A 10,238-nucleotide genomic window follows, 5' to 3' on the forward strand; every position below is an offset into this window, starting at 1 on the left:
ACCACAGTTCGTATGGTGTCGTCTCAACGGATTTCGATGGTGCCCTATTTAAAGTGAATGCAGCTGTTTCTAATGCATAACCCCAAAACGATAACGGCAAATCAGTAAGAGACATCATAGATCGCACCATCTCTAACAAAGTACGATTACGACGTTCGGACACACCATTACGCTGTGGTGTTCCAGGCGGTGTCAACTGCGAAACAATTCCACATTGTCTTAAGTGAGTACCAAACTCGAAACTCATATATTCACCCCCACGATCAGACCGTAGGAACTTGATCTTCTTGTTACGATGATTTTGCACTTCACTCTGAAATTGCTTGAACTTTTCAAATGTTTCAGACTTGTGCTTCATCAAGTAGACATAACCATATCTACTTAAATCGTCAGTGAAGGTGAGAAAATAACGATATCCGCCGCGTGCCTCCACGCTCATTGGACCACACACATCGGTATGTATGATTTCCAACAAGTCACTTGCACGCTCCATTGTTCCGGAGAACGGAGTCTTAGTCATCTTGCCCATGAGGCATGGTTCGCACGTGTCAAGTGAATCAAAGTCAAGTGACTCCAAAAGTCCATCAGCATGGAGTTTCTTCATGCGCTTTACACCAATATGACCCAAGCGGCAGTGCCACAAAAATATGGCGCTATCATTGTTTACTCTAACTCTTTTGGTCTCAATGTTATGTATATGCGTATCTCTATCAAGATTCAATATGAACAATCCTCTCACATTCGGTGCATGACCATAAAAGATGTTACTCATAGAAATAGAACAACCATTATTCTCAGACTTAAAAGAGTAACCGTCTCGCAATAAACAAGATCCAGATATAATGTTCATGCTCAACGCAGGCACTAAATAACAATGATTTAAGTTCATCACTAATCCCGATGGTAGTTGAAGTGACACTATGCCGACGGCGATTGCATCAACCTTGGAACCGTTTCCTACGCGCATCGTCACTTCGTCTTTCGCCAGCCTTCGTCTATTCCGCAGTTCCTGTTTCGAGTTGCAAATGTGAGAAACAGAACCGGTATCGAATACCCAGGTACTACTACGAGAGCCGGTTAAGTACACATCAATAACATGTATATCAAATATACCTGATTTTTCTTTGCCCGCCTTCTTATCTGCCAGATACTTGGGGCAATTGCGCTTCCAGTGACCCATACCCTTGCAATAGAAGCACTCTGTTTCAGGCTTAGGTCCAGCCTTGGGTTTCTTCGGCGGATTGGCAACAGGCTTGCCGCTCTTCTTCGAATTGCCCCTCTTGCCTTTGCCGTTTCTCTTGAAACTAGTGGTCTTGCTCACCATCAACACTTGATGCTCTTTACGGAGTTCAGACTCTGCGACTTTCAGCATCGCAAACAACTCGCCGGGAGACTTGTTCATCCCTTGCATGTTGTAGTTCAACACAAAGCCTTTATAGTTTGGCGGCAGTGATTGAAGGATTCTGTCAGTGATAGCTTCTTGCGGGAGTTCAATCCCCAGTTCAGCTAGACGGTTTGAGTACCCAGACATTTTGAGCACATGTTCACTGACAGACGAGTTTTCCTCCATCTTGCAAGCATAGAATTTATCGGAGGTCTCATACCTCTCGATCCGGGCGTTCTTCTGAAAGATAAACTTCAACTCCTGGAACATCTCAAATGCTCCATGGCGCTCAAAGCAACGTTGAAGTCCCGGTTCTAAGCCATACAAGACTGCACATTGAACTATTGAGTAGTCCTCCTTACGTGCTAACCAAGCGTTCTTAACATCCTGATCAGCCGTAGCGGGTGGTTCATCTCCTAGCGCAGCATTAAGGACATAATCCTTCTTTCCATCTTGTAAGATTAGCTTAAGATTACGAGCCCAGTCTACAAAGTTGCTTCCATCATCTTTCAACTTAGCTTTCTCTAGGAACGTATTAAAATTCAGGATGACACTTGCGTGAGCCATGATCTACAACACAAATATATTCAAAGTGGACTTAGACTATGTTCAAGATAATTAGAGTTCAACTTTAATCAAATTATATGCTAAACTCCCACTCAAAAAGTACATCTCTCTAGTCATTTGAGTGGTTCATGATCCACTTACACTATCCCAAGTCCGATCATCACGTGAGTTGAGTATAGTTTCAGTGGTAAGCATCCCTATGCTAATCATATCAACTATATGATTCATGATCGACCTTTCGGTCTCATGTGTTCCGAGGCCATGTCTGCACATGCTAGGCTCGTCAAGCTTAACCCGAGTGTTCCGCGTGCGCAACTGTTTTGCACCCGTTGTATGTGAACGTTGAGTCTATCAAACCCGATCATCACGTGGTGTCTCGAAACGACGAACTGTAGCAACGGTGCACAGTCGGGGAGAACACAATTTCGTCTTGAAATTTTAGTGAGAGATCACCTCATAATGCTACCGTCGTTCTAAGCAAAATAAGGTGCAATAAAGGATTAACATCACATGCAATTCATAAGTGACATGATATGGCCATCATCACGTGCTTCTTGATCTCCATCACCAAAGCACCGGCACGATCTTCTTGTCACCGGCGCCACACCATGATCATCCATCAATGTGTTGCCATCGGGGTTGTCGTGCTACTTATGCTATTACTACTAAAGCTACATCCTAGCAAAATAGTAAACGCATCTACAAGCACAAACGTTAGTATAAAGACAACCCTATGGCTCCTGCCGGTTGTCGTACCATCGACATGCAAGTCGATATTTCTATTACAACATGATCATCTCATACATCCAATATATCACATCACATCGTTGGCCATATCACATCACAATCATACCCTGCAAAAACAAGTTAGACGTCCTCTAATTTTGTTGTTGCATGTTTTACGTGGTGACCAAGGGTATCTAGTAGGATCGCATCTTACTTACGCAAACACCACAACGGAGATATATGAGTTGCTATTTAACCTCATCCAAGGACCTCCTCGGTCAAATCCGATTCAACTAAAGTTGGAGAAACCGTCACTTGCCAGTCATCTTTGAGCAAAGGGGGTTACTCGTAACGATGAAACCAGTCTCTCGTAAGTGTACGAGTAATGTCGGTCCAAGCCGCTTCAATCCAACAATACCGCGGAATCAAGAAAAGACTAAGGAGGGCAGCAAAACGCACATCACCGCCCACAAAACCTTTTGTGTTCTACTCGAGAAGACATCTACGCATGAACCTAGCTCATGATGCCACTGTTGGGGAACGTCGCATGGGAAACAAAAATTTTCCTACGCGCACGAAGACCTATCATGGTGATGTCCATCTACGAGAGGGGATGAGTGATCTACGTACCCTTGTAGATCATACAGCAGAAGCGTTAGAGAACGCGGTTGATGTAGTGGAACGTCCTCACGTCCCTCGATCCGCCCCGCGAACAATCCCGCGATCAGTCCCACGATCTAGTACCGAACGGACGGCACCTCCGCGTTCAGCACACGTACAGCTCGACGATGATCTCGGCCTTCTTGATCCAGCAAGAGAGACGGAGAGGTAGAAGAGTTCTCCGGAAGCGTGACGGCGCTCCGGAGGTTGGTGATGATCTTGTCTCGGCAGGGCTCCGCGCGAGCTCCGCAGAAACACGATCTAGAGGAAAAACTATGGAGGTATGTGGTCGGGCAGCCGTGAGAAAGTCGTCTCAAATCTGCCCTAAAAGCCCCATATATATAGGAGGAGGGAGGGGGACCTTGCCTTGGGGTCCAAGGGATCCCCAAGGAGTCGGCCGAGCCAGGGGGGAGGACTCTCCCCCCCCAAACCGAGTCCAACTTGGTTTGGTGGGAGGGAGTCCTTCCCCCTTCCCACTTCTTCTTTTTTTTTCTTTCCTTTGATTTTTTCTCTCTTGGCGCATAGGGGATTGGTGGGCTGTCCCACCAGCCCACTAAGGGCTGGTGTGACCCCCCCAAATGCCTATGGGCTTCCCCGGAGTGGGTTGCCCCCCTCCGGTGAACTCCCGGAACCCATTCGTCATTCCCGGTACATTCCCGGTAACTCCGAAAACCTTCCGGTAATCAAATGAGGTCATCCTATATATCAATCTTCGTTTCCGGACTATTCCGGAAACCCTCGTGACGTTCGTGATCTCATCCGGGACTCCGAACAACATTCGGTAACCAACCATATAACTCAAATACGCATAAAACAACGTCGAACCTTAAGTGTGCAGACCCTGCGGGTTCAAGAACTATGTAGACATGACCCGAGAGACTCCTCGGTCAATATCCAACAGCGGGACCTGGATGCCCATATTGGATCCTACATATTCTACGAAGATCTTATCGTTTGAACCTCAGTGCCAAGGATTCGTATAATCCCGTATGTCATTCCCTTTGTCCTTCGGTATGTTACTTGCCCGAGATTCGATCGTCGGTATCCGTATACCTATTTCAACCTCGTTTACCGGCAAGTCTCTTTACTCGTTCTGTAATACAAGATCCCGCAACTTACACTAAGTTACATTGCTTGCAAGGCTTGTGTGTGATGTTGTATTACCGAGTGGGCCCCGAGATACCTCTCCGTCACACGGAGTGACAAATCCCAGTCTTGATCCATACTAACTCAACTAATACCTTCGGAGATACCTGTAGAGCATCTTTATAGTCACCCAGTTACGTTGCGACGTTTGATACACACAAAGCATTCCTCCGGTGTCAGTGAGTTATATGATCTCATGGTCATAGGAATAAATACTTGACACGCAGAAAACAGTAGCAACAAAATGACACGATCAACATGCTACGTCTATTAGTTTGGGTCTAGTCCATCACGTGATTCTCCCAATGACGTGATCCAGTTATCAAGCAACAACACCTTGTTCATAATCAGAAGACACTGACTATCATCGATCAACTGGCTAGCCAACTAGAGGCATGCTAGGGACGGTGTTTTGTCTATGTATCCACACATGTAAATGAGTCTTCATTCAATACAATTATAGCATGGATAATAAACTATTATCTTGATACAGGAATTATAATAATAACTATACATTTATTATTGCCTCTAGGGCATAATTCCAACAGTTTCTATCTAGCAATTATGGGAAATTGGAAGAAAGTCATGTAATGCTCACAAGCTCTCATGATGATCTTCTAGTATCCCATAATGTGCTAAAGTTAGCTCATGAGACTATTACTACCAAGGTAACATCAAGAGAGCCTCATGTGGACAATGGCACTACTTCTAGTCAAAATACTATATTGCCATGTGCTAGTCCTCGTAATTCTTCTACTCATAATGTTTCTACCTCTTGTGATGAATTACTCTCCTTGCCTTGTTGTTCTAACGTTGAAGCTTATACTTCCTCTAGTACTTGTGTTGATACTAACCATGTAGAGGAAATTGTTGGAGTTCTTTGTGAGCTCCTTGTTCTTCCTCTCATATTTCTCCATAGCTTTCGTTGTTGTGGAGGTATTTGAGTGTGAGGGACTTGACCACTTCGTGTGTTCTTGCCATTGCATTGGTTGCATCGGTTTGAGTTCTCCACGGTGATACGTGGTAGTGAAGTTTGAGAAGCTTATTACCTTTGGTACCTAGTACCCTAGATATTGTTCTTCGTGGATGCTTTGGCGTCCTAGAAGCTTGGTGGTGTCTTGGATCTCAAGCATTGTGGTGTAAAGCTCCGGGCAAGCGTCGGGGTCTCCAATTAGGTTGTGGAGATTGCCACAAGCAATTTGTACGGGTACCGGTAACCGCCCCCAAGGGTTGCCACGTGTTCGGGTTCGGTGACCGCCCCCAAGGGTTGCCATTTGTACGGGTTCGGTGACCGCCCTCAAGGGTCCCTTAGTGGAATCACTGCATCTTGCATTGTGCGAGGGCGTGAGGAGATTACGGTGGCCTTAGTGGCATCTTGGGGAGCATTGTGCCTCCACACCGCTCCAACGGAGATTAGCATCCGAAAGGGTGTGAACTTCGGGATACATCATCGTCTCCCCGTGCCTCGGTTATCTCTTACCCGAACCCTTTACTTATGCACTTTACTTTGTGATAGACATATTGTTTATTGTAATATATCTTGCTATGACTTAGTTGTTTATCTTGCTTAGCATAAGTTGTTGGTGCACATAGGTGAGCCTAGTTGTTTGTAGGTTTTGTGCTTGACATATTAAACGTTAGTTTTATTCCGCATTTTTCAAGCCTAAACCTTAATTATTTTAAAGCGCCTATTCACCCCCCCTCTAGGCGACATCCACGTCCTTTCAAAGGCTATGGAAATGCCTTAATAGGTAGGTAGGGTGACTGTTTTGAGGAAAGATATAATGAGGCTTATGTATGACCGAGCGTATCATGTCATGTGTTTGGATGCACCGGCGGAGTTTGCACCAACTCTCAATGTGAGAAAGGGCAATGCACGGTACCGAAGAGGCTAGCAAAATATGGATGGTGGAAGTGCCAACAATCGAATACTCACATTAGTTCGAAGAACTCATACACTTATTATCGGTAACTCTCTATCTAGTTAGGATATTTACAAAGAGACAAGTACCCGGAGGAGGAGTGTTTGGGGGTTTGGTTATCCTTGCGCATCCTCGACTCATGGTAACGTGAGGGTACTCTATATATTCCAACCCCTCCAGAGGTTAGCGATCAATTTAGTAGCTAGAGTTCTCAACTAATTTTAGTTTTTGAAAAACACACGGATTTCCCAAAATACGACACCTATGACTAATAGGCTCAAGCTCTTGGCACCAATAGTCCAAACATTACTCAAATCAATACCTCAAAACTATTGCAAGTTACTACTATACTTAAATAGCAACCTCAATTACCTACTCATGCAAGACACACAACTCAGTGCAACGAGCCAACTCTCTAAACAAGATAAGCATGATAACTCAAGAGAGTTCCAAAAGAAACTTAAATAAAAGCTCTTAAAAAGATAAGCATGAAAACTAAGAGCTAAGCATGACAGTAGCTACGAAAAGATAAAGAACACACAAAAAGGATAAGCATGAAAACCTATGTTGGGTTCTAGAGTGGAATGGAGCATGTCTCTCTCCCAAACAATATAGGCTAGGTTCCGACTTGTTATGAACAGCAAGAAAAACTAAAACAAACTAAAAAGTAAATAGCAAGACGCTCCAAGCATAGCACATATCATATGAAGTAATAAATATATAGCATGGAGATGGACGGACCGATGATTGTTGATAGAGAAGGGGATGCACGGGGGCATCCCCAAGCTTAGACGCTTGAGGTTCCTTTGAATATTTCTTGGGGTGCATGGGGGAATCCCCAAGCTTGAGCGCTTGACACTCTTGTATCTTATTTCATCATCTCTCCCATCGCATACTTGAAAACTCCCTTCATATGAAACTCATCATAAGCTGATTAGAGTAGTTAGTTCCCTTAATAAAATAATTCAATACCTGCTGGAAATAAAAAAATTCATGAAAATATACTTATTCTCATGATTGCCAAAAGTTTTTGCAAACAAAAAGTAAGCTTAGGATTTGCAAAACAATGAAAACGCAAAACATGGCAGAATCTGTGAAAAACAGAACAACAGGTAGTAATTAATTTATTCGGGGGACTTCTGCCACTCAAATAAAAAAACTCAGAACATATGCCAGAAAGGAAATTATATAGAGCATTCTGTCAAACAAATTCAGATCAAAAATATGATATGGTGATTTTTGGCAAATTGTTTTGTCAAGCAGTCATAACCTGTTTCTGGACAGCATGTCACAATTTTTGAACTTTCTTGCAATCGGAGGCTATAACTTGGCACAAAGCTTAAAAATAAAGATACAATGATGTTGCTACAGTAGTAACAAGAATCAAGACCACTAAAACATAAAGTAAAAACAAATTGGGTTGCCTCCCAACAAGCGCTTTCGTTTATGCCTTTGAGCTAGGCATAATGCAAGAAGATCAAGTGTTATCAACTCCAAAAGAATAACTTGTCCTAGTAACGGGCTCATAAGGTAACTTAATCTTCTTTCTAGGGAAGTGTTCCATTAACTTTTTAAGAGGAAATTGGAAATTAATAATTCCCTCTTTAATGTCAATGATAGCACCAACGGTGCGGAGAAAAGGACGTCCCAAAATAATTGGACATGAAAGATCACATTCAATGTCCATAATAAGAAAATCAACGGGCACATAATTATCATTGACAATAATAAGAACATCATAAATTCTCCCTAAAGGTTTCTTTATGGAAGAATCAACAAGACGAACACCAAAAGAACATGGATCATAAGGTTTCCAATCAAGCATATCATACATTCTTTTGGGCATAACGGAAGCACTAGATCCAACATCACACAAAGCAAAGCAAGAGATATTATTCAATTTAATCTTGACCATAGGATCCCAACCATCTTCTAGTTTCCTAGGAATAGAAGTCTCTAGCTTGAGCTTCTCCTCCCTAGCTTTGATAAGAGCATTGGTAATATGCTCGGTGAAGGCAATATTAAGTGTACTAGTGTGGGGGTCTTTAGCCATTCTTTGCAAAAAGGTGATAACTTTGAAGAGATTACAATTGTTAAAATCAGTAATATTGCTATCAAGTAAAATTGTAGTGTCATACTCTATGTTTGATTTGCTCTCTATTATAAGAGTTTGGACATCTTCCCAAGTTTGGGGACGTTTAGGAGCAACTTCAAACCAAAGACCAGACCAGATCAACGTTTAGGAGCAACCATCTTGTGGCTTCCCTATGCAACCATGCCAAGGGCATAATTCTCCATAATGACTAGTATAGTCACATGGTTTACTTGTAAAAAGACCCGTAGTGGTAACTGGAGCAATAGAGGAGAAGGTATAATCATTGTTGTTGTGACTAGTGGAGTCACCCAGCATGGTGTTTTCAATGGAACCCATAGCAACGGCAACAAGCAAGAACAAAGCAACTATTTTTTTGTGGTTTTTGGTATAAGACTCTAAAGCAAAAAAACTAAAAAGAAAACTAACAAGACTAAAAAGCAAAGCTAAAATATAGCATGCAACTCCCCTATCTTGAAGACTGGAGTCCCCGGCAACGGCGCCAGAAATTTTCTTAATGACGAGTTGATGGACATACTTCTCGCCCCTCATTGGTTACCCCAAGTGGAAGGTGGATATGTAGTCAACAACAGATTTCCCTTACACGGAGACTGTAAGATTTATCGAACAAAGAGGACTCCTAGGCTCAACAAGTAGGTGTCTTCCACCCCGGCGCTAGCAGAAGACGTGGACCTTTACACACAACAAATAACTTTGATCCCAACGAGTATAAAGAGGTTGCCAATATCTCCGGCCTTGTAGTTTGCAAAGGATCAAAACACAAGCGGGAAGGTAATAGTGATTGCAACGGAAAAGAAAATGAAAGCGGTAAATGACGGAGGTGTAAATAATGATGGCGATATGCACCGGAGTCACATGATGTTCACTAGTGATGTCTCTCTCCCAAAAGACGATAAACAACTATGCTTGGGTAAACAAATCACAGTTGGGCAATTGACAGAATTATGATCGCACCGCAATGCTAATTATGCTACTTGATAGTTAGAGGTTCAATAGTAATGGGCAGTACGCCAAGACAAGTAGACCGTTTATTCATCAACATCTACTTACTAATCATCCACCTTGAGATATCTATCCAGAACATCTCTCTGGTATTAAGTTGTGAGCCCCATCCAAAGTGTAAATTCAAAGCAACGGGCAACTGCATTAACGAACTATGCGTAAGGTAAACAATCCTTGCAACCATGGTCACAATCACCGTTGTTTTCTCCCTGGTGGCAACAAGCACATCCCCTAGTCTCATGTTTTTGTCACTCAAGCTAGACATCGAGGGGCATGAACCCACAATCATGCATAACACTCCCTCTTGGAGTTACAATCTACTACTCGGCCAAAGCAATAAATAGCAACGTAGAACATGCATGAATCACTAAGGAACATAATATAAAAGGATAATCAAATATATAACTCATAAAAATCTGAACATAATCTCATATCCATCGGATCCCAACAAACCAAGCATAGCAACAGCAAGAGAATTACATAGATGCCTTGATCATGTAGGGCAGCTCACAAGGACTAACCATTGAAGCACAAGATTGGAGAGAAGACATCAAATAACTACTGGTCATGGACTCATGGTCCAAGGAGGACTACTCACGACACGTCCAGGAAGCGTCCATGGCGGTGGAGAAGCTCCCGAAGGTCAATCCTCCCTCCGGCAGGGTGCCAGGAAGAGGTCTCGTGACACTCCCGTTCTCGGAAGCGCTGCGGCGGCGGA

This window comes from Hordeum vulgare, chromosome 4H (genome assembly GCF_904849725.1).
Source record: "Hordeum vulgare subsp. vulgare chromosome 4H, MorexV3_pseudomolecules_assembly, whole genome shotgun sequence".
NCBI classification, from domain to species: Eukaryota; Viridiplantae; Streptophyta; class Magnoliopsida; order Poales; family Poaceae; genus Hordeum; species Hordeum vulgare.